Here is a 14,353-nt window from a genome sequence, read left to right as displayed (position 1 = left end):
CCCGCACAGAGGGAAGTGGGGACACAGACCTTTATTACCGCACACGACCTGGTTGTGCAACAGACCCGAACCCATGGGGTGTACCTGGCAGCGGGAGTGGACCTGGAACCTGGACTGCAGGGGTTCACCCGCCAGGTGGCGCCTCGTGGGGGATTCTGAAAATGAGTAAGCATGAATGCTTTGGAAATGTAAATAGTTCTTCCTTTTAACTGTTTGTTTACTGTTGCTGCTAAACCCGTCCAGGGTTAATTCCTTATGGATCCCTCTGCTGACCCGGGATCCTTGTTGTTTTGTTTATGTTCTCAAGTTTGCACAAAAGTTTACAGAACTGCAGTAATCATGGACCGTGCATGATACAAACTTTTTCTTGTAAATAGTTCGCACCTTATTAAAGGCGCTTCCTACTGGTTTTACTTAAAGAAGGACTCTTTGCGAAGATACCGCACTGGAACCTTTGCTGAGTATGGACTGGTAGCTTGAGAAAATACGCTACCTCACAGAGACTTGGTCCTCTCTTAAAGGGGATGTTCATTTGCCGCATTTCGATAGAAATATTGCTTAAGACAAGTAGCAATAATGTTGATGAGAGAAAAGTGATGATAATGTTGTACGAGAAAGTTATATGTGTTTAATTAGTTAAATGTGAAGAAATACTGATGATGTGCTCTGAGAAGTAAAAAGGTGAAAGGTAGAAGAAGGATGCAGTGGACCCGTAGGGATAGACGTGGAGTCCAGCATGCATGATAGAAAGAAAGATAATGAGAAGGCTTAATGTTCAGAAGAAAATGCTTGATAATGTTGATAGATAGTTAGGATAGAAGGTAAACCCTGAGTCCTCCATAGTAAGTTAGTTATTGTAAAGAAAGAGTTAATAATGTGTTACAGAGGACAGAAAGTGAACCCGTAGGGGTTAGGTAGTGAGTCCTCCTAGGAGCCATACGTAGATGGCTCAGTGCTTCTAAAACTGAAAGTAATGTTATGATCTATACTGTGTATAGAAGTTGAAAAGGCAGTAGGCCCTGGCTGAACGGGGCGGTCCTGTAACAGAAAGGAGAGGCAGTAGGTCTGGTGCCGATAGGACAGGCGGTCCTGCAGATTCAAAGAAGGAGAATGAAAAAGTTAACTTACCTTATAATGTGATTATAGGAAGGTCTTTGGTGGATACAGAGTGTATGTCCTTAAAGGCAATGTTAAAGTATTGTTCAGCAATTTTTGCACTTAGAATACCCGGTTGGGTAACAGGAGTTATTTATAGCCTGTAATTTATAATGTTTAATGTTAACCATGTTTTGTAACGTTCAAGTGTCCTCACCTCCCATAAAGGGAAGCTTGTTCAAGTATACGTATTGTTATTTGCACTCAACAAAAATTGTATGTCTTTTTGCTAAACTTGTATTGTTGTTTTCTTCCCAGTCCCGGAGTACTGTGTTTAACCAGGGGGGAGTGCAGCGCCCCAGAGTCCTGGTCGTTGCAGTACTGTGGCTCCGCCACTATGGGGAGCTATGGTGGTCCGATGGCACTGAAGGAGTTCATCTGATCAGGTATCACAGACACCAATACATTTCACAGCCGGGCCTCCGGGGGGAGCTAAGGGTGCTATTCATTAGGCCACTCCCCACCATAGTGGGTAAACTGGGGGTCAGGCAGGAAGATAGATCAGAAAGCTGACTGGGTTGGAACCAGGCAACACCTTGTGGCAGAGGGTGTTGTAGGGGAAGATACAGTAGGGTCTCTGTCAGGGGTGGGATCCTGACAGAGGCTTGGCAACGAGAACGAACGTAACGGGACCGTGCCTGCTCCGGGTAGCGGCGGTGCCCAAGAAAGGATTAGAAGAGAGATAGATTGTGCTGAGTGAGAAACGGGATCACGCAAAGGAGAAATACCAGTAGGAGTCGTGCTGTAAGACCGAAGCAACATCCTACTGAGGCGCAATACCGGTGGCCGGAACGCCGAGGGAGTAGAACAACATTCAGCTTCAAGCAATACTCCAAACAGCGGCAGGACAGTCAGTCTCAGGCGGGCTGTCTAACTCAATTCACCTATGAAGTCTTGGGAGGCAATTGTGGGAGAGGGGCGTCTCTAGGGTCCCGGAAGAACTCCAGGCCTACCCGTCAAACGGGTGCCGTTCCTACCCGAACCTCAGGGAGGGACGGAGGATTAGCAGAACATCATCTAGTCGAGTTGTGAGGGAACATCAGAAACAGACACAACAGTTGTGGGGTACTTTCCGTAAGCACAGCAGGGAAGGACTACAACACATAGCGCTAGGGGGAAGGCACAGATTTCCTCCTGTGAAGAGAACTCTGGAAGTGTCATTGGACCGGCCGGACTTGCGCAGCCTGGTGAGCCGTATTCTGGATTGAGGACCCAGAGATCTTCAGTAAAGAGGTAAAGAGACTGCAACCTGGTGTCCTCATTATTTATCGCGACCTGCACCCCACAACTGCACCGTTACAACACCACTTATTGCACCGGACGTCCCCCACTGACAGACAGGGCCACGGACCGGGTCTAGCCACCGTGACAACCCCAGGACTGAGACTCAGAGGCCCGGCTCCGGGTACCCCTCGGCCCTGCGGCGGTGTGGGGGCGCTCCATATGCAACTAGGAGATCAGGGACAGCTATCGTACAAGTGGGGGCGCCATTCGTTTGTGTTAGGGTGCCAACCTCCGCATCTAGGCAGGCATCCAGACAGATGGGTATCTAGGGAGAGATCACTCACCTCTACACATCTGTTGAGTGAGAATATACTGGCACAACTATGTCACTTATTATGGGTGCTATTATATTTTTGTAAGCTGTCAGGATTCTCCAGTGCTAACACCGGGATCAGCAGGTGCATGACCGCAAGAATATGATTTGCAGATGTGCGGTCACTTGCCGTCTGGTCGTAAGCAGTCACACTCAACGCCAGTGTAGGGAGCGAGGCCGGACACATCTATTTGGAATATGGCTGGAAGTGTATAAATTGCTTACTTCAGTCACATGACCGCCTGCTCTTGGCACCGGCACCGGAGATTCCTCACAGTGCATAGTTACTGCAGACTTGTACCCCAAGGCCAGACAATCCCTTTAAATACTACTAGAGTGCACAAATGAGTAGTCAAGGTGACAATTAAAATTAGTATGCAACAAACATATTAGAAATCATATAGTACCCTTCTACTACAGAGGTTCTGACATTTTTGCAATCCTTCTTCTAAGAGGATTGTTAGAGAAGTTTTTGATGCATACCTGATCACAGAGTGTCCTGCATTTGGGATTCCGGTTGGGAAGTCTATTCAAGAGCCCAACATCAAGTGTTCAATTTCTCTATAGCGCCACCACAAGGAAATGAAGCAGACACAAATTCACATTAGAATCAATGTCTATGTGCTGGATTAATTTGTCGGCGCCTCCAGAATGGGAAAAAGCCTTTTGGAACGGTGGCCTATTCTGACTAGTAGATGTAGGTCTTGAAAGAAAGATCGCCCTTTATTAACCCCTTTGAGACGAAGCCTGTTTTCACCGTAATGACCAGACCAATTTTTACAATTCTGACCACTGTCACTTTATGAGGTAATAACTCCGGATCACTTCAAGGGATCCTGGTGATTCTGAGATTGTTTTCCGTGACATATTTTACTTTATGGTAGCAATTTTTATTTGCTGAAAAAAATGGAAATTTGGCCCAAAATTTTACAATTTAGCAATTTTCAAACTTTCAATTTTTATGCCCTTAAATCAGAGAGTCATGTCACACAAAATACTTGATAAATACCATTTCCTACATGTCTACTTTACATCAGCACAATTTTGGAAACATATTTTTTTTGTTAGGACGTTATAAGGGTTGAAAATTGACCAGCGATTTCTCATTTTTACAACAAAATTTGCAAAACCATTATTTTTAGGGACCACCTCGCATTTGAAGTGACTTTGAGAGGCCTATATGGTAGAAAATACTCAAAAATGACACCATTCTAAAAACTGCAGAAGTTGATTAACCTTTCAGGTGCTTCACAGGAATTTTTGGAATGTGGAAGGAAAAAAGAAACATTTACTTTTCTTTCACAAAAATTTTCCTTTAGACCTAATTTTGTTACTTTTGCAAGGGTAACAGGAGAAAATGGACAATACATTTTGTTGTGCAATTTCTCCTGAGCATGCCGATACCCCATATGTGGTGGAAATCTGTTTGGGCGCACGGCAAGGCTCGGAAGGAAAGGAGCGTCATCTAACTTTTTGATTGTAAAATATGCTGGAATAATTAGTAGTTGCCAACTACCACTACACAATGGCTGGACCACATCTTACCACCCCATCGTGATTGAATAATACCACATACAAGGACAAATACCGCCACACCATTACCAGACCACATATTACCACTACATAGTGACAGAATAATATTACATACAAGGAAGAAATACTGCCACACCATGACCAGACCACATGTTACCACCACATTGTAACAGAATAACACCACATACAGGGAGGAACTGCTGCCACACCATGATCAGATTACATATTACCACCCATTGTGACCAAATATTACAATACTAATCATTAATTTAAAAAAACACACAATAATAATATTACCATAAGTGCCATTATACACAGGAGCTGTACAGTGTATAGTGTCAATGCACAGGTAACACACTGACTCACTCTCTATATCTCCATCCTGTCCCCATATTGCAGCTTTCAGTACAAAAAAAAAAATTCTCTTTACCTTGCCAGGGTCCAGCAGCATCCTGTTTCTAATCCATTTAAGACCCAGATGCGCCGGCACATGGCAGTAATATCATATGCCAGCGACGTGCTCACCAACATCAGCTGCTGGCCTGTCATTGGCTGCCAGCTGTTACCTATTGATGGTTTCCCATATGGCAATGGGTTTTAACTGAACGTGTGTCTGAGGACTCATGTTCAGTTACTGAATTGGCAGGTTGAGCCCCTGGGGCCCATTGAGCAAAGAAGGGTCCAGTCTCGGTCCCCCACTGCTCACCGGGCCCCAAACGCCAGTAAGGGCAGTAATGTCATGATGGTGGCCCTGTTTGGATATAGTAACCTTTTTGTGCATTTGATTTGGGGCAGGAGGACGAATCTAAGCATTGATTCTGAATAATAACATGACCCTCACATTAAATTTCAGCCATCCACCCAATACTGTAATCTTTCATTTGTTAAAAGCAGTTTATAAAAAGTTTTTAAAAAATATATACTTGATTTATATAAATTTCTGAGTCCCCTTGATATGATTGTCAAACAAAAAATTTTAAATCAACGTTTTAAATTTGAAATTCGATTTTGCTAGGTTCAGCAAATTTTTCTAAAAAAAAAAAAGAGCTTTGCAGTGAATGAATTCAACACAAATCGCAATGTTGCAAAGACTTCAATTCCCCTGAAACGATGTGTTTAATACCTTCATGTCTCCCTGGATTGTATCCAACCTCTTTCAACCTCTGTAACACAAGCACAGCCTTAGTAATGTAAAAGTGACCGCTCCATAGAGTTGGATAGTAGCATTCTAGTATAGTAACATACAGCCCATTTAATAACATAACACACTTAAAGACTTTTTTTTTTTACTTAAAAACAGTCCAAAATGTATTCTTCTTAGTTTTTTGTAATCAAGCAGATTGTTTTTTGACACTGATTCAAACTGACCATGTCACTGTCAGAGGTAACATCATTTTGCAGTGGCTGAAACGAGTGATGCTCCATAAACTTATGGCTGAAACAAGTCGTATTATTACATAATGTCCCCTGCTTCATCCCCATGTAATACAAATAATTTGCCAGAGTCAGGTAGATAATTGTCACCTGGGTTTGGTAGCAGTACTGCTCAGGTGGCTGGTGGTACTGCTGCTGTTGCTAGCAGCTCCCTTATTATTAGCCACGGTATGTTTTTTTTTTTTGCTTTTACAATACTCCATCTGTTACGATTGCCACTTTTTCTTTTAACATACATTTTGTACAAAAACTATTATTTTTGACAATGTTTTGAACCTCAATTATTCAAACCTTGCCAAAAAGGGTGTAACAACAAAAAATGGTAAGTAGGTAAGTACATGTACAAAAAGTGCATTGTGGTAGCAGACTGTGTGGCTGCCAAATAGGATAAGTGAAATGGGGTGCAAAAAAGATGCACAGTTACATGGCTACATTTTTTTATATTTTATTAAACAAAATTCAAGCCCCTTCCCCCAAAATAGCAAAAGAGGAAATGCTAGGTACACATCAAAAAAGCCAGTACCTTCTCCTGCAACAGGGCACTGTATTGTTGTGGTGTTTATGGATGTAAAATTTTACTAGAAATCAGATGTGCAAAAAAAATTGTTTGCCTCATGCACACTTTGTGAGATAGACAGTTGCAGTTAAATGTCTGGGTTGTGAGAAATGTTGTATTTTTAGAAAACAATCTCCATTCACATATAGGATTGCACAAGAAATGAAAATATTCAAGCAAGCAATCACACCGACTGATTTTGTGCTGCCTTGCTGATGCATTCTAATGCATTAAGAATGAAGAAATTGTTTTAATTGTAATTCAAATGAAGTAGGACAGATGCCAGTAATACCATATCGCTGAGTCTGTCACTGCTGCTGACATCTCTACTATCTCTCCCCCTATCAACTGAGAGGGGAGTAGAGCTGGAGTGATAGAGGCTTCAAATCTATTGAAAACTATTCAAATAGTTATGCAGCCTCATTTACACATCAAATCAAATGCTGATTTCTTAGTAATGGAGGAATGGTTTTGCCATGTAAAGGTTTCGCTGAACTTGTCTTTGAAAGCGCTAAATGCACATATAAAATTTGTGGGATAAAATCCTACTGACAGATTCCCTTTAAAGTACTGGTTAAAAGAGCAGAGGTAAATAGTTATCTCAAAGAGGCTGCAAGATTTTTACAGGATGAAAAGGGTGAAGTGGTCAAAAATGATGTTGAGGAGGCCAACATTTTAAATTCCTATTTTGCATCTGTGTTCTCTAAGAACTCAAAAGTGATCTTCACTGTGCTATCAAAGGAATAAAATAGTCTACCCTATCCATAAACAGAGAGATGGTGAGGGAACACTTAGCTAATTTAAATTAATTTAAATCTTGTGGTCCAAATGAATTACATCCTAGAGTGCTTAAAGAGATGAGGAAATTGCAGAACCTCTAGCCAGAATCTTTGAAATTTGCTGGAGAACAGGAGAAATCCCAGAAAATTGAAGAAGGGTAAATGTTATCTCTATCTTCAAAAAAGGGAAGAAGATGGAGCCAGGAAACTAGAGGCCAGTGAGCCTTACTTCTATACCAGGAAATTTCAGCAAATTATTAAACAGCGTGTATGTAAGTGCAGCGCCCCAGAGTCCTGGTCGTTGCAGTACTGTGGCTCCGCCACTAAGGGGAGCTATGGTACGTCTGATGGCACTGAAGGAGTTCATCTGACCAGGTATCACAGACACCAATACATTTCACAGTCGGGCCTCCAGGGGGAGCTAAGGGTTCTATTCATTAGGCCACTCCCCACCATTGTGGGTAAACTGGGGGTCAGGCAGGAAGTTAGTTCAGAAAGCTGACTGGGTTGGAACCAGGCAACACCTTGTGGCAGGGGGTGTTGTGGGAGAAGATTCGGTAGGGTCCCTGTCAGGGGTGGGATCCTGACAGAGGCCTGGCTACAAGAAGGAATGTAATGGGACCGTGCCTGCTCAGCATAGCGGCGGTGCCCAAGGAAGGATTAGAAGCGAGATAGATTGTGCTGAGTGAGAAACGAGATCAAAGCAAGAAGGAGAATACCAGTAGGAGTCGTGCTGTGAGACCGAGGCAACATCCTACTGAGGCGCACAACCGGCGGCCGGAACGCCGAGGGAGTATTACAATATTCAGCTTCAGGCAATACTCTAAACCAACGGCAGGACAGTCAGTCTAAGGCGGGCTGTCTCACCCAAATCACCTATGCAGTCTTGGGGGGCAACTTGTGGAGAGGGGCAACTCTAGGGTCCCGGAAGAGCTCCGAGCCTACCCGTCATACGGGTGCCGTCCTAACCGCAACATCAGGGAGGGACGGAAGATTAGCAGGACATCATCTAATCGAGTTGTGAGGGAACTTAAGAAACAGACACAACAGTTGTGGGGACTTTCCGTAAGCACAGCAGGGAAGGACCGCAACACCTAGCGCTAGAAGGAAGGCACAGATTTCCACCTGTTAAGAGAACTCTGGAGGTGCCATTGGACCGGCCGGACTTGCGCAGCCTGGTTATCTGGATTCCGGACTGAGGACCCAGAGATCTTCAGTAAAGAGGTAAAGAGACTGCAACCTGGTGTCCTCGTTATTTACTGCACCGCACCACCACCACCACTACCACCATCCATATCTATTATCTATCACTGTACGCCCCTCGGCAGGGTCACGGACCGGGTCTAGCCACCGTGACAACCCCAGAGCAGAGACTCAGAGGCCCGGTACCGGGTACCCCTCGGCCCTGCGGCAGTGGGGGCGCTGCATAAGTACTTGGATAAGAATACAATAATTAACCAGAACCACCATGGGTGTGTAGCAAACAAGTCATGCTAGACTAATCTAATTTCCTTCTATGATGGTATCACTGACTGGATGGATCAGGTAAATGCAGTAGATATATTATATCTCGACTTCAGCAAAGCATTTGATAAAGTATCTCATACTATCCTTATTGAAAAAATGACCAAGTATGGGATTGCAAACTATGTCCTACGAGGAACAGCTAAAGGATCTGGGAATGTATAGCTTGCAAAAAAGAAGGCTAAGAGGAGACTTAATAGTTGTCTACAATTATCTGTGTACAGTGTAGAGGGATCATCCTCATTCTCATTTGCACATGGAAACACAAGAAGCAATGGGATGAAACTGAAAGTGAGAAGATACAGATTAGATATTAGAAAAAACTTTTTGACAGTTAGGGTGATCAATGAGTGGAACAGGCTGCCACAAGAGGTGGTGAGTTCTTCTTCAATGGAAGTCTTCAAACAGAGGCTGGACAGACATCAGTCTGAGATGGTTTAGTGAATTCTGCACTGAGCAGGGGGTTGGACACGATGACCCTGGAGATCCCTTCCAACTCTAACATTCTATGATTTTATGTACTGTGATACTTAGAGGTTGTAGAAGTCAAATGCTATAGCATTTTTTATGAAATCCAAATTAAATCCATTGAAAGAAAATTATTCCACACTGTTTCAACTAAATTAAAGCTGGCCAGAGGCATAACATCTTTTGTCCCAGGGATGTCATATTTATGATGGGTGCCACTGATGACTGACAGGTTTACTTTGAACTTGTCTGATCCTACTGGTTAGTGAAGATAAGCAGCAAAGGTCTCTGGTAGCCACAGTTTGGCTGTCAAGATTTACATCTGTATCAATTACGTAGTGTGAGCTCTTCATATGCTCATGTTAATTAGCACAACCAGCACTATTTGATATCCTATTCACCCTATGTCTGCAGTTCCTATGTTTTCTTTTGGCCTTATGACAATAATATTCTTATTTAATAATGGAAGTTATAAGACTCCAATTGGCTAAATTGGTGTTTATTTAGTAGTAAACTTAGAAAGTATGAGAGAAAACCACAGAGTTTATGTAGTATACCACATAAAAGCACAAAATGACTTCCTAATTTTGCAAATTTTTCTCCTAACTACAAGAATATGGTTCTTATGTTACTCCTAAATATGTGAAATTCCACTGCGTTCCACCAGATGGCAGCATGTCACAGCCCATTGGCGCCACCATTACACCCACTAGTCGTGACAAGACGCAGTGTTTGTGTAATAACGGTATATTTATGTGCTGCAATTTCTCACCTTTTCACATTACTTTACTTTAACCATATTTTTCATAGATTAATATAATAAAATATTTTGCACACGTCTATAATTGTAGGAACAATGTTTGAAAACTGGAACAATATAATGTTTGCGTAACCAAAATATAATAATAATGTCACAGAATTTAGAGTTTACATTATAGAATGATAATTTTTTTTTTAATACGGAAAATACTTCCAACAACTAAGTTTCATAGGTACAATATAATAGGAGACATATTGATGAGATGTTAACGAATCTCACCAATGTTCTGCAGTATCAATTTCTAATGTGGATTTTCTCTGTGAATTTCATTCTATTGAGGTTGAGACCATCAGTGAATCTAAATTTCCAGTGGAAAAAATACGCCATGTGTGAATCAGGCTAAAATCCACATGGGACAGAAATTCTGCAGCAAATCTGCAGCTAAAGTCCCTGTTTCACATTCAGATTTTATCCCGCTACAGTGAAATCCACAACAGAAATTGTCGTGCTGGAGATTTATAAAGCCACACCGCCGGTCAATCATGGCGAAAAAGCATGGAGATAAGATTAGTGAAAATCTCATCCATGGGCCTGGTATTTCACTGTAAATTTTCTGTTGGCAAATCTGCATGGAAAATCAGCTGTATTTCTGTTCCGTGTAAGGAGTAAAAATATATTAACATAAGCAATTTCTGATAACACAATTCCTTCATATATTAATTAAATTAGAACATCATTTAAAGCTCTAAAAGCGAATTTGGGGAGACGGGCGCTGATTTCCAGTTAAAAAGAAGTTTAGCGAGGAGCAACTTGAAGGCAACTAATCAAAAGACGCAACTATTTATCATTTTGTACACCAGTCTTGATGAAAAGTGCACTGGAGTAAAATGCACCAAATTCATGAAACAGAACCTCACAGCATAATTTTCTAACGTAAAGTAAAGACATGGCTGTAAAGTCGCTGTAATACTGATTACACTGATATCTTTAGTGAAGAAACCCACTCTGCTGTTCTTCTTTAATCACCATTCAAAGTTTTCTACTGATCAGATTTCGGTGCACAGGGGCCGGACTGTGTACTGGGTCTCCTCCACCCTGTCTGTGACTTTCCAGGCCCCACTACCGGCCTCCACTCATTTAAATCTTCTCTTGAAACAGAGGAGACAGGTCACTGAAAAAGCAGTGACCTGTTATTCATAGGGGCCAGGGAATCACAGACAGGGAGGAGAAGACCCAGTGCACAGTCCGGCCCCTGTGCACCGAAATCTCATTAGAAGAAAACTTCAAGTGGTGAGTAAAGGAGACAGGTTCTCTTTAAGAGGCATAAGACTCTGAATGAATCTGTTACATCATCTACTAACTACCATGCGCCAAAAAAAAAATAAAAACATTTAAGGACTTGAAAATACTGCATTTGTTGTTAATTTACAACCAACTTATGTAGCGTACATTATGATGAATTTGTTGGCTGTGCTTGACCATGTCCTCTCCTGGTTAAGCTCTGCCCACTTTACAAAAGATATATACATTTGTACTGTGTGTTAGACAGGATTTTTCTCTCTTGATCCAACTTCAGGTACAGCTTTTGCTTAGGTACCTAAAGACAGGAGAAAGAAATCAGAGAGACACAGAGTGGCTTGTCTTTCCAAAATAATCTCTCTTTAATGGGGGGATTAGGTTGATCTTTTATAGTCCAAGATCAAAGGGAAATAAGGCGTTACATAATGATCTGGCAAAAATATAGGTTATACAATGGGTTGTCAAACATATCTTGGGATACAAGATAGATGTTTTAGAGTTCAACAGTTGAAGTTCTCAAGAGAATTTGGCTGAATAGATAGAATTTTGGGGTGGTTACAAACCATATTGCCTAAAGTTGGAAATAACAACAACATGTCCTTGACAAATTCTGGGAATCGTAGGAACTGACTACTGGCAATAAAATGTCTGCACGTAGACAGGTGATAACTGGAACACAAGCCATCCTTGCATAATACTATTTTCTTGTATTTTATTCAGAATTATTCATCATGACAGAAATTAACCATTTCTCTCACACGTGTTAGCCAGTAGATAGAAAAATATTTAGCACTGAGAGTCCTAAGTGGTTGATACCTTTTAATGGCTAACTGAAAACATGGTAACAAATTGCAAGCTTTCGAGACAACTCAGGTCGCTTCATCAATCTTGTTATGCCTGATGAAGAGAGCTGAGTAGTCTTGAAAGCTTGCAATTTGTTACCATCTTTTCAGTTAGCCATTAAAAGGTATCAACCACTGAGGAATCTCAATTCTAAATATTTTTCTCTTTACAAAAATTTCCCCTCTAGATGTCAGAAGGAAATTCAAGCCACTACAGATCCCACAGTTTTCTACTCCAACAGACGGGTTTTATCGCATGTAGCATTTTTGATCCGGCAATGAATCCTGGACCATTTCAAAATGTCATTTGTTTTGTTGGGCTCAGATGTAAAATAACTGGTTGAAAAAAACCCGCTACATGGGACTCAGCATAAATTAGGATATGTTTAGATGACGTCATACCCGCAGAGTTTTTGAAGCAGAAGATGGTTCACGAAAACGCTGGTAGAGTTCTCCATGAGGCAAATTGTTTACATCTTTTTTGATGTCTTTTGCTGCTGCCTTTTTCTTTAATTCCACATATAATATAATGGTGGCTTTCAGATGACACCTGCAAATACAATGCACTGGTCACATTTGTTAGCTTCCTCAGAGCTTTCGAAGCCTGAATAGCTTTTTGGGTTTTTTAGTGCTTTTTCAGGAGGGTTCCAGGCAGAATCCACCTGAAAAAACAGTTTCATACCCTAAAATTGATAGCAATTTGACTAGGACAAGGAAAAACGCAAAAACCTGTTTTGTACCTGTCATTTTTTTCTTCAATAGAAAACTGGCGCATACAACCAATAGAGGATAATATATCGACCACTATTCAAAACCTTAAAAGCCATGTGACATCCCTGCGGTCCGGCTGCCACAATGGTATTTCTTCCCTAACTGGTGGTGGAATCATGTCTGGAAGTAAATGGAGCTCCCTACATTAAGTAAATCACACATTCACACACAAGTCTGATACCTGACCAGAAGGGGGAGCACAAGCCCCTAGTTTGTAGGGTGACTGTCCTTTCTGGCTGGGGGGAAGTTAGAGCAGAGTAGTGCAGTGTAGTGTGAGGAAGGGAAGGGAGAGCACATGAAGTTTCCAAGGGTTGGCGCTATGGAAAGCTCACCCTAGGATAAGAAGAGAACAGGGCACCAGAGCCCTTGGCTACCAGGGATTGCAAATCCTGGGAGCAAAATCTGGACACCGGGGGGACTGCAGGTCCTCTGGTCACCCCTGCAGCACTAGAAGCAACACATTACAGAGAGTTAAGAGCTGGGACCGAGAGTACAGCTTTCAAAAGGGGCTCACAATGTATGCTGGCTGGAGCTGCTGCAGAATAGACAAGCAGGAAGTACAGATCAGCTCATAAGCTGCTGAATCTCCAAAGACACAGACACAGAAAGGAAGGCTCATTCTACCCACTGTCATGGTTTGCCTAGCTTGTGGGTAAAGGTAGGTTTAGGGTTAATCTGGACGGCCTTACTTTGGGATTCTGGGAGGCTTCTTATAGCCTCATTGTGGGTCTGTTCCTTGTATCTTATACTCTGACCCTTGGCTGAGTGTGTCTGACCCTGTTGCGCCTGTGCCAGTGCTTTGTGCCTGTGCTACGTTTCGTCTGTCTGGTTCTGATTTGGCTGTGTCCCTGTTACGAGTTTTGCCTGTCCCTTTTGTATTGCACTGACTTCCCTATGTATGACCTCTTGGCGACATCCTGACTATCCGTTCTGTCTTTGCCCCTTTATAACTTTATCCCGTAGTTATCTTCTAGGACTTTTCCTTCACCTTCTAGCTCTCCTGAGTAAGGCCATGCCCCCAGAAGTCACAAGCTTCAGGTCCTGTTTGTCTGAAGCATGCATCTTCATCGCTGCTGCTCTGCTCCACAGGTATCTTTGGGCACAGTTTGTTTAGTCAGAACATGCGCACTGGCTCAGTTAGCAAGTGCAGTACGGTGTTCCTGACACCCACTTAGTGGAGTGGACTCCAGATGCTTCCAGACTGGCCAGAGCCTGAACCTAGTGACCAGTACCCCTAGATTCAACCTGCATCCATCATCAGTAAAGACTGAATTCCTTCGCCTCCTTGCTTCTTTCTGCTGCAATTCTCACTACAATCCCTGTTATGACCCCAATGGCGAGGGTCTCAGAGGAACGTGGAAGTCTGCAGAATACAAAAATCCAGCTCATAGGGCAGTGGTAACTGGGTTGACCATATATCTACTCCTAACGCCAACACTAGAAGTAGCCGGGGATCATTCCTACGTTGATTCTAGATGACACGCGCCAGCCGGAGAATCTAGCTACCCCTAGTAGAGGAAAACAAAGACCTTTCTTGCCTCCAGAGAAGGGGACCCCAAAGCTGGATAGAAGCCCCCCACAAATAATGACGGTGAGGTAAGAGGAAATGACAAACACAGAAATGAACCAGGTTTA

Source organism: Ranitomeya variabilis, chromosome 1 (assembly GCF_051348905.1).
Source record: "Ranitomeya variabilis isolate aRanVar5 chromosome 1, aRanVar5.hap1, whole genome shotgun sequence".
In the NCBI taxonomy this organism is placed as follows: Eukaryota; Metazoa; Chordata; class Amphibia; order Anura; family Dendrobatidae; genus Ranitomeya; species Ranitomeya variabilis.
The sequence above is the reverse complement of the archived record's forward strand: the minus strand, read 5'-3'. Positions refer to the sequence as shown.